Source organism: Panthera leo, chromosome E2 (genome assembly GCF_018350215.1).
Source record: "Panthera leo isolate Ple1 chromosome E2, P.leo_Ple1_pat1.1, whole genome shotgun sequence".
In the NCBI taxonomy this organism is placed as follows: Eukaryota; Metazoa; Chordata; class Mammalia; order Carnivora; family Felidae; genus Panthera; species Panthera leo.
In genome coordinates, this window is record NC_056693.1 from 55267778 (window position 1) to 55287081 (window position 19304).

Consider the following 19304-nt stretch of genomic DNA (forward strand, 5'->3'; position numbering starts at 1 on the left):
AAATTTTTTTTTTTTTTAACATTTATTCATTTTTGAGAGACAGAGAGACAGAGTATGAGCCGGGGAGGGGCAGAGAGAGAGGGAGACACGGAATCTGAAGCAGACTCCAGGCTGTGAGCTGTCAGCAGAGAGCTCCACGCAGGGCTCGATCTCATGGACTGCGAGATCATAACCTGAGCCGAAGTCAGAAGCTCAACCAACTGAGCCACCCAGGTGTTCCGTGGTGGGTCTCATTTTAAATCATAAGGATCCTTTAAAGTAGAGGAAGGCAGAAGAGGAAGTCAGAGAAAGATCTGAAGATGCTTTGCTGCTGGTTTTGAAGTTGGAGGTAGGGGCCATGAACAAAGGAATGCAGGCAGCCTCTAGAAGCTGGGAAAAGGCAAGGAAGCACATTCTCCTCTGGAGTCTCCAGAAAGGAGGGTTCTAACTCTGCTAACATCTCAACTGTAGCCCAGTAAGAGCCATTTTGGACTTCTGAGCTGCAGAACTGTAAGATAATACACTTGTGTATTTTTTAAAATTTTGGTTTTAAAACTTTATTTGATTATGAAAAAATTGTGCATTGCAAGAATTAAAATCATTTGAACAACAACAACAACAACAACAACAAATGGCACTCTGATTAAACTATATTTTACAGCCTGCAGGATACCTTGGGCCAGCTTGGTTTTCACTAGAGATTTCCCTGCCAGCCTGCCACCCACCGCCCACCCCTCCCAGCTTCTTTCTTCACCAACATGCAAGTTCTTTTCCTTCCTTGTCAGCCAGAGAGGCCCATTGGAGAGGCAGGTTCAGCCTTCCTTGCCAGTAGTTCTTTGACTTGAAAAGGGGGCAGCACAGTCATTTAAACTGGATCCAACCTCTTGGCTTCTTACAAAGTTAAACAGCTCAAAGAAAGAAGAGAAGACAATGCTTGTGGAACAGACAGTATGTATTGGCTTGCACACCTCATTACAATTCACCTGCTTGTGGCTCCCATTCAGTGGTTTCTTCTGAAGGCAGTGGATTTTTCTCTTGCATTTTTATCTTCTTCAGTTTCTATGTATCGAATTTCTCAGTCTCAGCCATATGGGGTTTGTCAGACATAGTTGTAGAGGAAGCTGAGTGAGACATGTGAGCTGGCAAAGTCCGATCTGTGCAGTGGCCGCTGAGTCTGAATTTGTGTGGTTTTAAGCCAAGTGGCTGAAATAGTCTAATGGATGAAAGACACAGAGTTGGTTTGCTTCTGGAATAGACAGAAACCAGTTGGAAATAGGGGAGGCCATGCACTCAAGATGTTATTATTACCTCTCTTTGGTTAATTTAAAAAAAAAAAATTTAATTTGGGATAATTTCAGACTTTTAGAAAAGTTACAAAAATAGTGCAAAGAATGGTTGTGTATCCTTCACATAAGTACCTAAATTATAACAATTTAACATATTTGCTTTATAATTTTCTCTCTCTACATAAATAAATATATACATGAAACATATAACTACAACGTATAGTATATAAATATAGTAAATATTCTCTCTAATATTTCACTATGTGGATATTTTATATTATGTATTATATATAATTTATTGAACTGTTTGAGTAAATTGAAGATATGGTGTCCCTCTCTTCCCCAAATACTTCAATGTGTGATTCTTGAAAAATATAACCACTGTACAGTGACCAAAGTCAATAAATTAAAAACGACACAGCATTATTAGGTGATGTAAAAGCCTATTTAAGTGTTGCCAATTGCCTCATTCATGTCCTTTACAACAAAGAGAATATTTTTTTTTCAGATCCAGGATCTAACCCAGGATCATGTGTTGCATTTGGATCTCATATTGTTTGTCTCCTTCAGTCTGGAGCAGTAATTCAGGTTCTCTCTGTTTCTCATGATTTCCACATTTTTAAAGAGTACAGCCAATCATTTTGTAGACTGTCCCTCAGTATGGGTTATGTAATGGTCTTTTGTGATTAAGATTCAGGTTATGCTTTTTGGCAGGAGTTTTCAGCATTGGTACTGTGTCCTTCTCTGTGCATGATATCAGGAGGTACTTGCTGAAGATAATATTGCCAGCTTACTTCACTCTAAAGTTGCTATCATTCTCTTTATATTTAATAAGTGTCTTGGGGAGGTATTTTGAGACAATACAAGTATGTTGTTTCTCATTAATACTTTCACTTGCTCATTTTAGCATCCATGATTCTTGTCTGAAACAAGTAATTCTATGGTGGCTGCCATTTAGAGATTCTCCAATTATTCAAACTTTAAATCTCTGAGTCTAGCAGGTGGGATTGTTTTTATTTTTTTATTTTTTTAATTTACATCCAAGTTAGTTAGCATATAGTACAACAATGATTTCAGGAGTAGCCCATCTATTTAGCCCATCCCCCCTCCCATAACCCCTCCAGTAATAAGAGGTGGGATTTTTAAAACATAACCCCAATACCTTCATCTCATTTAAAACCAAATGAACAATAATTCATTAATTTCCCAATTATCTTACAAATTTTAAAAGCTCTTTATTTTGAGATAATTTTAGACTTACAGAAGGATTTCAAAAGCAGTGTAGAGGGTTTCTATATGCCAGTAATTTTCTGTTACGTCTGTACATCACATTTGGAAGAATTGACAATTTAATAATACTGAGTCTTCCAGTCTATAAATGTGATTATTTGGATCTGCACATATTCTGTTATATATTATAACATGAATGACATATATAGAACTAAATTTCATTTTTGGAGTGCTACTAAAAATGGTATTTAAAAAAAATTTTGAATTCTAATTTGTCACTGCAAGTGTGCAGAATTGACTTTGTATCCTGCAGAGGTGCCAAACTCATATACAGGCTCTAAGAGATATGTCTGGTGTATATTTTGGGATTTTCTATATAGACCATCATGTCATATGTGAATGGAGATGATTTTCTTTCTTCCTCTCCAATTTGTAAGCCTTTGATTTCCTTTTGTTGTTTTATTGCAGTGGCTAGAATGTGCCCAGTATGATGCATTCAGTATGGTGTTGAATAGGAGTGGTGAGAGAGGACATTCCTGGTTTGATCTGAATGGGAAAGCATTGAGTTTTGGGCCAATTGGTTGTCCTGAGACCTCATTTTCCAATGAGTTTGAAAAAAAAATTGAATTTGAAGATTTGTAGTTTCTGGCATTTTAAGAATATTTTTTAAGTTTATTTATTTTGAGAGAGAGAGAGAGAGAGAGAGAGAGAGAGAGAGAGGCAGAGAGAGAGAGGGAGAGATGGAGAATCCCAAGCAAGCTCCACACTATCAGCACAGAGCTCAACATGGGGCTTGAACTCACAAACCTCAAGATCATGATCTGAGCCAAAATCAGTAGTCAAATGCTCAACTGACTGAGCCACCCAGGTGCCCCTGGCTTTTTCCTTTTTGGTTGTACTAAGTGTGGGACTGATGTTCAGTCTAGCTGTCTATATCCCCAAGTGGAAACTGGAGGCTCCACACGTTTTTTCTCACAACTGTTTGTTTGAGTCAGAATCCAAATGAGATTTATATAACCTAATGTTGATATGTTCCTTAAGTCTCTTTTGATGTATATTTTGTTCTTCTTTTCCTGTCTATTTGTTCTTCTTGCTATTTTTTTTTCTGTTATTGTTGTCAAAGACACTGGGTTGTCTATTTTATAATGTTTCCCATAGTCTGAATTTTGCTGATTACATCCCCGTGGTATGGCTTAATATAGTCCTCTGCCCACTGTTTTCCCTGTAAATTGGTAGTTAGATCTTGAGGCTTTATCAGAATCAGGTTTATTTTTCCTTGAAAATTCATAATCTGGGTATTTCTTTGTGTGTGTGTGTGTGTGTGTGTGTGTGTGTGTGTGTATGTGTGTGTATGATTTATCAGCTATTGATGTTAGCTGCCCACCTCTCTATATTATGGCTTTTAAAATGCCTTTCTTTTGGGGTGCCTGGGTGGCTCAGTCAGTTGGGCGTCTGGCTTTGGCTCAGGTGATGATCTTGTGGTCTGTGAGTTCGAGTCCTGTGTCGGAGTCTGTGCTGACAGCTCAGGGCTTGGAGCCTGCTTCAGATTCTGTGTCTCCCTCTCTCTCTCCCCCTCCCCTGCCCACACTCTGTGTCTCTCTGTCTCTCAATAATAAAGAAACATTAAAAAAATAAATAAAATAAAATTCCTTTCTTTTACTGTAACGAAGATTATAGTAAAAATTTGTAATGAAGTTGAAGAAAATGAGGCTCAGAAAGGTTAAGTGACTTTCCTAAGTCAGCATGTCCATTTAGTAAAAGTTGTAGCCTGGAACCTGTGTTTTGGGAATGCAAGCCCTATATGCTTTCTATAAGCATATTACCTTTCCAGACGTTGCATTATTAAGCAGTAGGAAGATCACTTTTCCATCCTGAGGTACATGAGGCATATTCATCTCTTTTAGGAAGATTGAATTCTCTTTTGCTTAGATGCATAGGACCATACCAAATGATTATTCAAAAAAATATTCCCCTCAAGTTCTGGGTTACATCCCTTTTTATGGATACAATTAATTTTTTTTTTCATGCTAGTTCTAGTGTCTGGAATGGTGTCTAAACTCCACTCTGAATCCTGAGCACATTTGGGCTTCTGCTTGCTACTCCAGTGCTACAGAAGAAAAGACAACATGAACAGATGTAGATTAAGTACTACAAAGCAATTTGTTTCTTTTTTATACTGCATTCAAGACTTGCTACTAAAATTTCTCCTCCACTTGGAAAGAGAGAGGGGGGAGGAAGGAGAGAGGGAAGGGATAATGTTGCAGTTGGTTTTTATCTACCACCTAAATTTTTCATGAGTTTGTATCTAAGGTGATATAGCATCTCTCTTGGGGGGCAGGCAATTCCATGAATTATTGGCTAGTGTTTTGTGGAGACAACTGAGAAAAAGACATTTTTAACTCTATAAAAATAGATTTATCATGTTCAAATCAACCAAGGACAGACATCTATCTTGACCTGAGCATTCACTTTTCAACACAAGTGGATGTACTCAGATACCCATCCTGTATCATCTGATGCATGACTGTGATGTTCCTGAGCTTCTTTTCCTAAAGAGAACATGAGCTTCCCATCCTGCAAGTATTTCCTGGTATCACTGTATTATTAAATCCATAATAATAGGGATTATTATTGAAATAACTTTCATTCTATTTCAAATCCAATTTTTGAATTAAGGAAGGATGAACTTGGCTTTGCCTTTTAACCACAGGGTTCTGGGAATTCCTAAGCAGAGGGAAGGCTCCACCTCCTCTGCTTTCTCCTACACAGACTCAGAAACTCTTTGGTGTGAATGGACTTTTTGGCCTATATTAAACATTTTGCTCTGTGTTGGGACAAATGGAAGTATTGGGATCATGCTGGGCATAGGAGAAAATGGAGCAGAAACCCAAAGAACATACCTAACTTTGGAAACAGTGTTAAGAGTCCATTGCAAGGACCACAGTGAACAGATATAAAAGTAGGAGTTAAATTTAGCTCCCTACAACTTTTGGAATATTAAGGTAATATGGAGTTGTAGTGATTATCTGGTTCAATCCATTTTGGGGAGGTGACTTACCTAAAGTCACAAAATTGCCACTGGCCAAACAGATGTTGAAGTTTTGTTCTCTTGAGCTGTTCCTTGAACTTCTCTTCCTTCAGCATCTGAATTCAGAAAACCTGGGCATGAGGTCTGGCCCTCTTGTTAACTTCATCTGTGATCTTGTGCAAATCACTCATTGTCACTGAAACTCATTTTCCCCATCTGAAAACTGTGGATAATGATACCTTTCAGGCTGTAGTTGACTAAATGGATTTGGAAGCCCTTCGTAGAAGTAAAGCACATAGAGGAGTTAGTAGAGCTGTGGAATCAAGCTGACTCTAGTTGGATCCACTCATATTCCTTAGGAAATTTCATGCTGTATCTAGACTTCTTCCTGAACACCTTGGGTGTGAATTCAAAGCCCATTAACATGCCATGCAATAAGAGGTGGTGAGGTGGTCAGCCACTTCACCTCAGTAACATCATCCCCAAGAACCCACTTATAGTCTGGAAGGAATCTGACTCTTGGGAGTTGCTGTAAAGATTATGTGGGCATCCTTTAGCATCTTCTTTCTGCTGTGAAAAAATATATATAGTTAATAGATTTCACTACTGTCTATAGGAGTGTTCACTAGGGATCTTTGGAAAGAGTAATCTTCACATTTAGAAGTATTTTCTCATTATGGATAATGGGATGATGAGGTGAAAAATGATCTTGGCTACTTATGATTCTAAAAAGCCTTCGGACTGAATAATGTTTGGTGAATTAGACATAATGAAAGCAAAGAAATAACTCATTTACTACAAGGTCCACTTAGTTATTTAATCACTTTTACTGTCATACAAATATGCATTCCCATGCAAAGTGGTGAAAAAGTTAGTAATGGCATAAAATGCAGTTGTATAATGACAGCTCTCTTATATAAAGGGAGAGCTTCATTCTGGACAGTTCTGTGATTGAGCCAAGACTCCTTGTGGCATGGACCTTGTAGAGGGGCAGTGATTGGAATCCCTCACCTTGTCCCTAGATTATTATACATTGTTGAACAGAGAGGCATAAAATTGGCAAGTTAGACCTGGATTTTGTTTGTGCTGAAATGAGATCATTAGCGTGAAAATACTTTGGGAGAATACTGGCGGAATATGGAGTTACTATTACCTTAAATTTTTAGAAAATATAGGCCAAAGAAGGGAATGGATGCTCTTAGCCACATATTCTGAAAATATTACCAGAAAAACCAGTCCTAGAGTTATGACAGGCACCAAAATGCCCCATTTGGATTCTGGTGTCACCTGAAATTATTAGCAAAAAGCACAATTTGCCAAATCGTGTTACAGACACTGAGTGTGCAGGAACTCGGTGATGTGGGGCGGCCAGTGCAGAGAGGAGCGATTAGAGGGAGCTACACAAATCTTAAAGAACGGGAGAAATTTAAGTAGGGGGAACAGGAAGGCACATTCCAGGCCTGTAGTGGCTGGAAATCTGTAAATGGTTCTAACAGCTGGGGCAATGCTAGTGTTGTACCCTTGCCCTTCTTCTGGGTCCCCAGAGTTTTTAATAATGAGTCAATTTGAAGATCTTGCTCAAAGATGAGCACAAGTGTAGTCGTGACACAGAAGATGGCAGCACTGGATGGTGAAACTTTTCTCCCCTCTCAGTCTCATTAAACTGTAAAGCAAGTATTCTCTCCTTTAAGAGAGTTGCAGTAATTGCCATCATCCTCCTGGCTCAGCTCTGCTTCATATCAAGAGCTGTGACAGAGAGAGTATCTGTTAGAGCTCTACTGTCCAACAGAAGCTAATGCAAGCCACGTATGTAAGCCACGTGTGCAAGCTACATATGCAATTTAAGTTTTCTAGTAGCCACATTAAAACAGTAGAAACAAATCTGATGAAGTTATTTTAATATATATTTTATTTCACATCATATATGTAATCAGTATAAGAAATTATTAATGAGACAATTTATATTCTTTGTTTTCAAAACTAGTCTTTAAAATCTGAGTATATTTTACTTTTTTAGCACATCTCAATTTGGACTAGCCAGTTTCTAAGAGCTCAGCAGCCACATGTGGCTTTTGGCTACTATATTGGACACCACAGGATTTTCTTCTCCCTTTGAGATGTGGCTCTGCCTGAGTTCAATTCTGTATTTGAGGATATATTTCCAAAGTATCTGGGTGGGGTGGGGGCATCTGTCCATACCTAATGACACATCCCAAATCAGCTCCATGTGATCTAAAAAGTTAAAATATTTACCAGAATAATTTGTATGTTGTTGTAGAATCTGGGTCTGGAGTTCTCTCTTGTCCAGCAAGAATGGGACACAAGAGAGAGGCTAATGTCTGGGAGGAGACAAGAGCCCCGAGTAAGGGTCCTTGCTTCCTTATTATTAGGATCAGAAGGCTTACAAGTGAGATGGGACTACATAGAGAGACAATGAAATCAGGAACATTAACTCATGGGCGTGGGGCAAAGGGGGTTTTGGAGATATGCAGTGTTAGGGGTTTGGGTCAATACAAAACAAGATTCTGGTGCTGGGTGGAAGGTTATTTACAGCAAACATGAGATCCCACCTAAGCTGGCCTAGGGGACAAGAAAGACAAAGCATGCTACCTTAGGGTCAACAAGGCATCTTTCTTTTGCTAATTAGCTCCTCTCTGGGCAACTTCACCCTGCTGCAGTCTATAGCCCTGTTTACCTAATTTGGTCCTTTCTTCCTGCGAAAGCAGCTTTCTGCTGTTGTCCTATACCTTTGTCCTATACTGGGGGCCTTTCCCCCCTTTACCTAATTTTACTTACCTAATCTTGTTTACCCAAATTTGGGTGTGCTCATCCTATGGCTTTATCATCTTTATGCCTTATTAGCCCATCAGTGCAGGCTCAGGGAATTCCTAAGCTTATTCCCCAAGGTATGTATGTTAGTTTTCTTAATTTTGAACAGAAAAAAAAATCACAAAAGAAACATTTGGTAATCTACCACCATCACAATATAAAACCTATAAGTAATGAAAAAGTCAAAATTATTATTAAAAGAAGGAAGCAGATTGAAGGAGATATTTGCATTTATTATGAGAGAGGTTTTAATGAATACCTACAACATATAAAAAACCTCATTCACGTATAAGGAATAAAATTAATACCTCATTTGATTTATGGGATATAATTTATAGAAGAGAAAAAAGAGAAAATGAAAGCATTCAATTTGTTTATTCCTTAAAGAAATGAAAACCAAACTATCATTAAAACAAGTTAATTTTTTATACTTACGAGTGAAACTTACGGAACCAGGCTGGAACTCTGGTGGAAAAACCAAGTGGCACTTGGAGATCTTGGTGGATCAGAGATTTATTTAGCACTGGCAGACTCAGAGGAGACTGTTTCTCCAAAGATCTGATCCCCGAATGAAGAGGGGAAGGGTAATTTATAGCTGTCAGCTTCCATATCTGTGGTGGGTTTTCGCGTGGGCGACAAACAGGGCAAGAAGAACCCGTAAGAGGGGTCTCCAAGCTAGAGACCAGAGCTTGTTTTAGTCCTATTGGCCATCTTATGGTGTAAAACTTTATTCATTTTTCCCAACATTCCCCCCTTTGATGCCTTTTTAAAAAAATCTTTTACTAGGCCATCACTTTTTAGCTCTAGGGGTTGGTACCTCGGAGGGCTAAGAAACGTGCTGCAGTTTGGCGAGCAGCAGTGTTTTCAATAAAACGTACCAGGGTATGTAATATACAGGGGCCAATGGTCATAAGTAAAATTATGGAACAGAGGGGCCCTGCCAGGTCGGGGAGCCAGGATGCCCAGTCTTCGAGATCCCATCCTCTCCATTGACTGATATTTTCCTATTGTCTACGTTGAATTCTTTCCTTGAGTTCCTTAACCTTAGTTGTAACTATTCCTGACTGGCTTATGAAATAGCAACATTCCTCCCCCAGAAAGATACAAGTCCCTCCTTTTTCTGAAGTGAGGAGGTCGAGGGCTCGCCTATTTTGGAGGGACACTGCTGCCAGGGAGTTTATTTGGCTTTGTCAGGTTCCCAGGGAGTCTGCCATCTGTTCCATGGCCAGTTTGTTGGTGCAGTCTCTATTAGCCCGACAGCAAGAAGCAAGATCAGGGCGATGACACCAGTAAGGGGCAAGGGCTCGCAGAGTTGCATCCAAACCCCAGGGCTTGTTCCACATGTTGGTTCCTCAAGCTTCTGCCGTGCGCAGGCCAGCCAGCTTCTGGGGTGTGGCTGGAGCGGGGCTGGAGGTCTCTGGGGATAGTGTCTTTTTGAGGGTCAGTTTAAGCGGGTTGACTGGATCTGGATCACTTCGCCAGGTTCAGGGTTCCTCTGAGTTGGCCTTCTTAGCTCTGGAGTGACGGACCCATGGGGTGATACCTGAAACTGAAGCCTCTATTTGGTTGTTTGTCTGTAAAGTCCACCTCCAAGTCTTCAAAAGGGGCGGGTTTCTGGTAACTGTCAGATCAGGTTTAGGGAAGGTATGGTTTGCATATTTAGAGATCCATCCTGTTTTCCAGTTGTTTAAATAGTCATATGCCCATGGGGTCTTATTATTATTCCCACAGAATAATAAGCACAGAAGATTGTCTGTACATAAAATACTGTGACAATTTTTCTGAAGTTTACCTCAAGTTGTCTAGTTTAGGCAAACAACAAACATTTAAAGACAATCAGAACTAGGATTTAACATCCATAACGGTGCATTGTTGAAACACAGTTTTTCTCTTTAAAACCCCCCTTTCCAGAGATAGCCAAATTGAGACCAATGCATTTGTGGAACAAGTCCAGTCTTAACAAACCTGGCCTAATTATTTACATAAGCTCAGCAAGAATAGCGATTGATCATGAGGATCTTTTAAAGTTTGCTTTGCTGGGACCTTTTATAAAGATTCTCTGGGTTGAACTTTTAGTAGCTTCTCCAGGCCAGAAGCCAGGCCAAATACTTGCCATCAGACAGGCCTGCAATACCTGTAGAATTGGGCAAATTCCTCTTTATGAGATCCCCAAGATATCCTGAGGTTCCTGACTGGCCAGGAAATGAGCTTCTTTACTTACCTGGTGAGGCTGCTGACAACTCTGTAAGCAAGGTATCAGGCCAACATTTCCAAGCGGCTTTATGGCTCCATGTTTCATAAAGCCAACCTTAGTTCCTTAAAGCTGTCTGGTCATCTGAGTCCATGAATGCCATCCTCAAATATGACATTCCAGTCAAAGCCTTGGTAACATAACCAGTATTTCCAACGATGATGACCTGTTATAAGATGAACAGATTCTTATTGAACTTATGCAAACAATTGTAATTGCCATGAAAGAAGGAAGGAATACTCACTGAGAGTTTTTGAATTTCAGGGGAGTTATGTAGAGAGAAAAGATAAATGCTTCAGTTTATAAATGAATACTTTATGATATTTCTGTATATCATAGGTATCTTAAGAGAAAGTTTCCTTAATCTGGAAGGGCAAACATTAGAGAACCAGCAATATTTTCAACAAGAATCACAAAACTATAATCTTCCTCAGTTCATTTAATCCCATGTTCCTAATTCTTGTTCAATTTGAATGCAGCTTTTTAGTTCTGGAAATTCTTACCCATTTTAGTATTAATCTTAAAGATGTCAAAAACCTGTATTTGTCCTCAAAGTCCTTCGTATAAATCTCCTTGAAGAAGAAACACGTTTTGTGAGAGAATAAGAACAATTATAAATGACAAAATCTCAGGAATAGACATTGTTAAAGATCTGATGAGAGTTCATTATGATGCAATTGACAAAGAAATTTGGTTATTTCTGTCACACATAACACTTCAAGTAATCAGAATATTAAGTGATGACCTTATACCAAAACATTAAAGCTTTAGGAATTGCATATATATTTGGGCAGTTACAGCATTTACCTGTGCAATACAACCTAAGGTTTACCATTGTACGACAGTGCCTTTCCAAGTAACTTAGCATCCCAAATAAAAGGGCCTAATTGGTCAAAAAGACTTCATTTGCCATTTAAATCCTGGGAAGTTTATTAAAACCTTAAGAAGTTATAAGTTCATCCTAAATAGGATTACAGATTATTACAAATCTTAAAATTTTATTTATTCAACCAAGGTGGCAATAAAAGATCCCAAAGGTGAATGTATAGCATTATATAGTTGTTACCAAAACCTAGCTCCTTTAACATTGAGAAGTTTTAACTAAGTGATCAAAGACCTGATAAAGATGAAACCTAAAACTTTGGTTTTCCTGGAAGACAGACCTTTGTTTTCATTGTCTTATCAAGAGCAGATTAACAGTCCAAGAAAATTTTATCATTTAAGCAGAGAAAAAGCAGAATTTCAACCTATTATCAGTGTACTTTTAAAATTCCATTCATCTCAACCTTAGTCCATCCTGAGCACACACAAAATTCCTTTCCAAAGATTTCCCTTCATGAACCTTCTGCAACTTTCCTTTGCCTTCACACTTTGTCCCAAAGGCATTTCTCTCCAAATAACCAGTTTCATTTAGGACAAAATTACTTTCTTCTATCCTCAACAAAAATGTATTTCCATTCCTTGTATCTTTCTTACATACCTCCTACTTTCCTACATACAGGGTTGCTTTCCTTATTTCCATCAGTCTTAAGTACACTTAGCAGAATTTTAACTCTTAGGAAACCTTTGTCTCCAATTGAGGACTTAGTAACCAACTGAGAGGTGTTTACACCAGAATTGTTTTAGATGGTAAATTCACGAACCAATTAGGTACAAAGTGTGTTTTCCAATAAGTCCAAATAGCCTTAATTTCTCTGCAATAAGAAGTTAAAAACACAAACCTGTGTTCAGTAATCAAAGCGTTAGCAATTTATTTGGAGCAATTTAATTTCTATTTGGAAAAGATAGCCAAGTGGGTGCACTTTACTCCTTGACCTTGAGGCTGGGAGGAGGAGCCAATGAATGGTGCCTGAGGCACTGAGGAGGGTATAGGAACCAGTTATGTAGACCACTCCCAAGTTGATGCAGAAACAGCAGGGGGAGGAGAAGGCAGAAAAGGCAAGGTGCCAGGAGAAGGCAGAGAAGGAAAACCTAATTCAAAACCTTAACTCTGACAGAGGAGCAGGCCCCGTGTTTTTTCTCCACCAAAGTGGAAATATGGAGTCCACATCAGGCCAGAGAAGACCGGGAATTTCCTCTAAACAAATGGCGTTTCAGCAGCTGCTTGGGAACATTCCTTAAAGTCCCCATCCCAAGGTAGACTAACCACAGTTGGCTCCAATTGTAGCTGTTTACCTGGGAAATGAGGGAGAATCCCTCACTCTATTAGGGGTAGAGGAACAGGAAGAGAGAGTCAGTGTCCCCTTCAGTCTGATTCTATCTCAGCCAGACAAATAAGGTCCCCTTCTTGAGGTTCCTCCTGATATCGGCTGGGTTTCTGGGCCTTTCCCTGGTTGGGACATTTATTCTTTTAATGTCCTTTCTCCTTGCAGTAGGCTCACTGACCCCTTGCTAAGGAGGTTCTGGGCCTCCTCCCTTTTGGTGGCTAGACCTTCCGTCCTTTTGTTGTGGCTCTCTTGTGCCTCTGGAGCAAACAGGGTGTAAGCCTCCCATAGCCTCTCATAATAATCCCTGGGGGAATCCCCTTGTTGTTGGGCCTGTTCACGGGCTTCTCAGCCCCTGCTCTGATTCCCCCAGAGGAGAGCCTCTTGGTACCGGCAGATGTGGACTGGCATCTGGAGAGCACCTGCGCCTGGTCGAGGGTACAGTCTGACTGCTAGTCCTTGTGGGGAAGGGTTCTCTGGGTCTGGGAGGGGAGGAGAGATGGGCAGCATGTCAGGGGCTGGAGGAGAGACAGCTGGGGGAGGAGTTTCAAGCTCAGGGGCAGTGGGGAGGGAGCCCAGTGAGTCACAAGGTGGCGGAAAGATGGGATCTTCCTCTGGTTTCTTGCAAACACTAGGGGAGAAGTGGGTTGCTTCTTTGGCTCCCTGGGTGAGTCTCTGGATAAAGCAGCTAAAACCTTTGCCTGGCTCTGTTTGCTATGGATGAATTGCTCCTAAGGCAGAGGATTTCGGGCAATTTCAAGCCAGGAGTCAATGTGTGGAAATTGATCAGGGTGACCTAGGTCTCTGGAGACAACATGCCAGATGCTGTGGACCATTGGGACATCCAAAATTCCCTCAGAGAGCCCTCCTACACCAAAAGTGGGCCGTTCTAACTCACATAGGGTCCTTAATGTGCCAGGGGTTATCTTAATTCCATAGTCTCCCCAAAACCCCTTCTTTCCTCTGTCCTGACCCCATAATGTTCCCATGAGGCAGAGTCGCAAAGACAGACAGAGGGATGGGGTGCCCCCTCTAATGAGGAGACCGGTCAGATGCCCGTCTGGCCGTGTCCCGAAGGAACTTAGGTGACGCTTAGCCGTAGCAGTCTCAGCTTTGTGCCTTATGATAGGAAACTATTCCAATGCCACCATAGGCTGTGTGCCATTCACCATGGAATTGCAGACAGGCCCATTCAGACTCCATGGGCTTTTGGGGACCTTAAGGGCATCCGCCCGTGGAGCCACAGAATCAAACTCAGCAGGCAAACTAGACTGAGTTGCACATTCACACTCACATACACACCAGAGGTTATTACATTCCCTCCCACAGAATTCCTACCTGTGAGGCCTCTGAAGTCTTGGGGAGTGATCAGGTCCCCCTTCCACCCTCGCCAGTGGGCCTGACTAGACTGGGCCCAGCCTTACCGGTTCTGATGTTGGGTCCAGGTCATCACCTGCCAAGTCTCCTCAAGTCCGATGGGAATGGCAGAGTGGGGCTGGCCCGAGGCAACCGAGCAGGAAACTGGAAATTCAGGCAGGGCACACCTTGTCTCTTGAGATCCATCATTCTGTCACCGCCTCGCTGTTCTCCCAAACTGGTGACAACAATTGGCCAGAGCGGTTGGGTTTGCCGGTCAGGGAACCAAATATGTTACGGAAACAGGCTGGAATGCTGGCGGAAAAACCAAGTGGCACTCGGAGATCTTGGTGGATTGGAGGTTTATTTAACACTGTTGAGCTCAGAGGAGACCGTTTCTCCAAAGATCTGAGCGCCGAATGCAAGTGGGAAGGGTAATTTATAGTTGTCAGCTTCCATATCTGTGGCGGGTTTTCATGTGCGTGGCAAACAGGGCAAGAAGATCCTGGAAGAGGGGTCTCCAAGCTAGAGACCAGAGCTTGTTTTAGTGCCATCGGCTATCTTATGATGTAAAACTTTATTCATTTTCCCAGCAAGACAAAAATGATAGTGCCCATTGCTGAGAAAATTATAGTGAAAAGAGTACATTGGTAAAATCCTTTTTAAATGCAGTATGACACAATGGAACTAGAACCTTGAAACTATTCCTTTCATCTCACCTGTAATTCCATTCCCGGGTATATATCCTAAGGAAATAATCCATCAGAAGAAAAGAAAGTATATGTTTCAGAATGTTTATTTCCACTCATCTATAATAGTGGAAAATTGGGGGGTAAGTAAGCAAATGATACTAGATCACCTTAACCTATAATTATGTAGCCATTAAAGTGGTAATTATGAAGATTACGCAGAAAAATGTCTAAGGCATATTAAGTGGAAAAGAAGAATGTAAAATCTCAAAGTACATTTTGGTTATAACAACATGAAACTATGTCTGTGGATAAAGACCAGAAGGGAGTATATGAAAAATGAAAAAAAAAAAAAAACCAAAAAACTATGTAAAAGGTGGAGGGATTATGAGTGATTTGGTGTCTTTGTTTTATAAATTCCAAGAGAGTGGATTGAGATAGTAGGGAAGGAGCATATACATCTATCTCTTCTCCTATCCAAAGCCTTATGAAATATAAGAAATATGAGCAAAGATATTAAAGGTATAGTCACCCCTTAAAACATGAAGGAGCATGGAATGAACTAAGGTAATCTGTGGACTTTGGGTGATTATGATGTTCAATGTAGGTTCATCCATGGTAAAAAATGTAATATTCTGGTGAGTGGTGTTGATAACGGGCGAGGCTGTGCATGTGTGGAGGCAGGGGCCATATGAGAAATCTGTGTGCCTGCCTCTAAGTTTTACTGTAAACCTAAAAGCACTTTAAGAAAATTAAGTCTTAAAAAAAATGAAGCATAGCTGTGTATTTAAAAAAAAATTTTTTTTAATGTTTTATTTTATCTTTGAGATCGAGAGAGACAGAGCATGAACGGGGAGGGTCAGAGAGAGAGGGAAACACAGCATCTGAAGCAGGCTCCAGGCTCTCAGCTGTCAGCACAGAGCCCGATGCGGGGCTTGAATTCACAGACTGTGAGATCATGACCTGAGCCGAAGTCGGAAGCTCAACCCACTGAGCCACCCAGGCACCCTGAAGCACAGCTGTGTATTTAGACATGGGCCTGTCTCTAGGTTGGTGTCGCTAAAGTGATGAGAGCCAGCCTGATCCCCTTCGTGGGAAGAAAGTGTTCATATATGTACATAAATCCATGTAAAAATGATACAAAGGGAGAACAGAAAGGGATCATGTTTTAACTCATGTAATTTTGGATGTTTGACTCTTCTGCAGCATGAATATATCCCCATGTTAATTATGCAATACAAATTGAAATGAGAAAAGAAATGACAACATTTTTACTAATTTGTTATCTTTTTTACTGTTACGAATATAAAGTGATACTTTTCCATCTATAATGAAAAATGGAAATTGAGAAACCCTGAGGGTGCCTGGATATGTTCCTCTACAAAAGGCATCTTTCGATATTGGCTCAGATTTCCAAATACATCGGGCTAGTTTTGGGGAACATGGACTCCAAAGCGGTTTCTTACATCTGTCAGGGACTTCCTCACTGGCTCCCCAACCCTAGGCGAGAGCTCAGGGACCTTCCCTTTCCAGGCCCAGGCTGGTGGTTGGCTGCGTTTGCTCAAAGGCAGGCTGATGTCCTAATCAGACTGCTTTGCCTGTAGCACTGGCATTTCAGAAACAGTGACAACTGAGGAGAAAGTGGAAGATAAGCACCGTATCACTGGCCAGAATGGGCCTTCCTATTCCTCAGATTAAATTGGAACATATGCCCAATTGTGAATTTTAAACAGTGTTATCAGGGTGTTTGACAGCTCATCCAGGAATATAGTATGGTTCTGTTGAGGAGGCAGAAGCTAGAATCCAAATCTCAAAATTTCCCTTTATACATTGGTAAGTGAGAGGCTATAGGTATAGCTTCCATAGACCTCGGATTCTTGTGTGTGTGTGAGTGTTGCAGGCCATGCCTACATGTGTGTGCATGCACACGCACATTCAGATGTGTACATGCGTGTGCATGTGTGTGCATGTGTGTATTACAGCCCCAGTCTAAAATATTTTATGCTATTTTCCTTAGGAAAATATTCCCATGAAAATACTACGCAAAGATACAATTTTGGCACTCAAGCCACGTTCCCAAGGCAGTGCTGGGCAGGATAGAAGGGTGGTGGGCAGGCGTGCTGGGAATAGTGTAGGGAGCACAGTCTGATGGCAGTTATGCTGTTCAATGATTTAGAATTTCCAGTCTAACTGCATCATCTGTCTATCCATCCACTCAGCAAGGATATTTGGTAAAGAAAAAAGCCACAAAGATATACAGTGAGTAGATTATTAAATGTAGAAAACAGTTTAAGTATCAAATCTTCATGGCATTACTTTTGAAAATGGTTCCTTTCCAAGAATCTTTTAAATTTTAATTTTAACATAATTTTTAAATAACTGATGTATTTATGGCCATAATTTTGTGTTCTTGAAAGGAGTAGCTCATATCAAGATTGCCAGCTTGTACATCCTGTGCAAGATGTGTGGGGCTGAGACAACTGTCAAAGAAGGGGTGTATATGTGCGTGTGTGTGGTTGTGTTTATGTGTATGTAGCTGTGTGTGTGTGTGGTTGTGGTTGAGTGTGTGTATGGATGTGGTTTTGTGTGTGTGGTTGTGTTCATATGTGTGTGGTTGTGTGTGTGTTGTGTGTATGCGTGGTGTTGTGAGTGTGTGTGTGTGTGTGTGTGTGTGTGTGTGTGTGTAGTGAGGATAGGAAAGACCAGGATTAGATGAAGAGCCACAGTGAGAGCCCCTATTTTTTTCTTCTTTCCTCTTCTCCCTCTTTCTTCTTTTCCTCATTACTTCTGCCTTTTCTTTTTCCTTCCCCATTTTACTGTATCTTCCTTTTTCATATCTACTGTTCTTTTCCTTTTCCCTGTCATCTCTTTTGTACACAGTTATCAGATTTTTTTTTTACTGTTTTATGCTTTAAATTTTTTCAATGTTTATTTTTGAAAGACAGAAAAGTGAGGGGGGTTGGCAGAGAGAAGAGGAAGACACAGAATCTGAAGTAGGGTCCAGGCTCTGAGCCGTCAGCACAGAGCCTGACTCGGGGCTTGAACTCATGACCTGTGATATCATGACCAGCGCCGAAGTTGGATGCTTAATCGACTGAGCCACCCAGGTGCCCCTGAACAGGTTTTAATTGCCAGCTAGAATGACCTATTGCCTAAAAGTCACTAACTGAATGCCAAACCGAAACATTATAAGGCTGTCTAAACTGATCAAAACAACGATTTCATTATATCTTAATGTTTGCTCCTCTCTCCAAGGAGAATGGTGCCCTGGGGGGTTATGATGGTTGTTCAGGAGAAAGAAAAAACAAATTGAGCTCAGATTATTAAATTTTCTGACCATCAGCTTTTTATGTTAACGGGGAGAGTAATAGTATCTCCTTCATAGGTACTCATACTATTGTGAATACAAAATAAGAAACGAGGTAGGCAAAAAATGCTATCTAAATATTAGTTATGATTCAGTGCTCAGAAGGGACAGAGATCATGGTTCTCCAAGGTTTTGCTCTAAGTTTCATGTTTATGTTTCTTATTTATGGCTTGTTTGCAGCAACCATGGATATCCATTGAATTGATGAAACCTTGGTATGTTTACTGAAAACTTTCTGAGAGGATAGTAAGATATTCATTAAAAAATTTAAATGTCCATGGTATTATCTTCAAAGAGTCCCATGGACTGTTTCTTGAGGAAAGCCCACGCATAATTATTCATCTTTGCATTCCTATCACAGTGCCTGGTTCAAGGTTTACACTCAGTAAATACTTAACAGCATGACTGGATGGATCTAGAACTCCACTTGTGGGAGAGGATGGTGATCTAGACCATTATTAAACAGCTAATACCTGGGAATTGAACACAAAGAGTCCAGAATACTCAAAATGATCCTTCATCTTTATAAAGTTGAACAGAAGCCATAGGTAGAAGCAGGTTTTGGAGTGGCTTGCCTTTCATCTTTAGTGTCTATAAACTCTCAGACTTTCAGGGCTTTTGGGTTCTTCAAAGCTGGCTTTTGGGGGTACCTCACATACCCAGTCCTAAACCCTTCTTGTTGTACTTTCTTTCTCTTCTTATTTCCATTCCTAACCTCTCCATCCACAGTTTCTCCTCTTCCCAGGGACTGATTTCTTTTCCTTGGCCTCTACAGCAGCTTGTCAACCATCCAGTTCCATTTGGCTCCACTCTAGAATGCGTGGTGGGGGTAGTGGCAATGGTGGCAGCTTTCGGTCCCAACAAGTAGGCCGTTTATATTGCTAGTGTTAATCTCCTCCAGACATGGCCACCTCTTCATTATGATGCTAATAGAGTCTCTGTCACATCTTCCCTGTGGACTTGTATTACCAAATCCTACTTCTCGTACCCAAGCTTAACATGGGCCATGCCCTAGAAGGAGGATAAAGTTGGGATTGGGCTGAAGAGAAGAAAAAGACCATCCCAACACAAATGAATGAGCTCAC

General features: G+C 40.6%; 1 pseudogene; it reads right to left on the reverse strand.

Moving 5' to 3' along the window:
* Positions 1-760: 760 nt before the first annotated feature.
* On the reverse strand, positions 761-1086 carry LOC122207757 (annotated as a pseudogene).
* Between the last annotated feature and the right edge of the window lie 18218 nt (positions 1087-19304).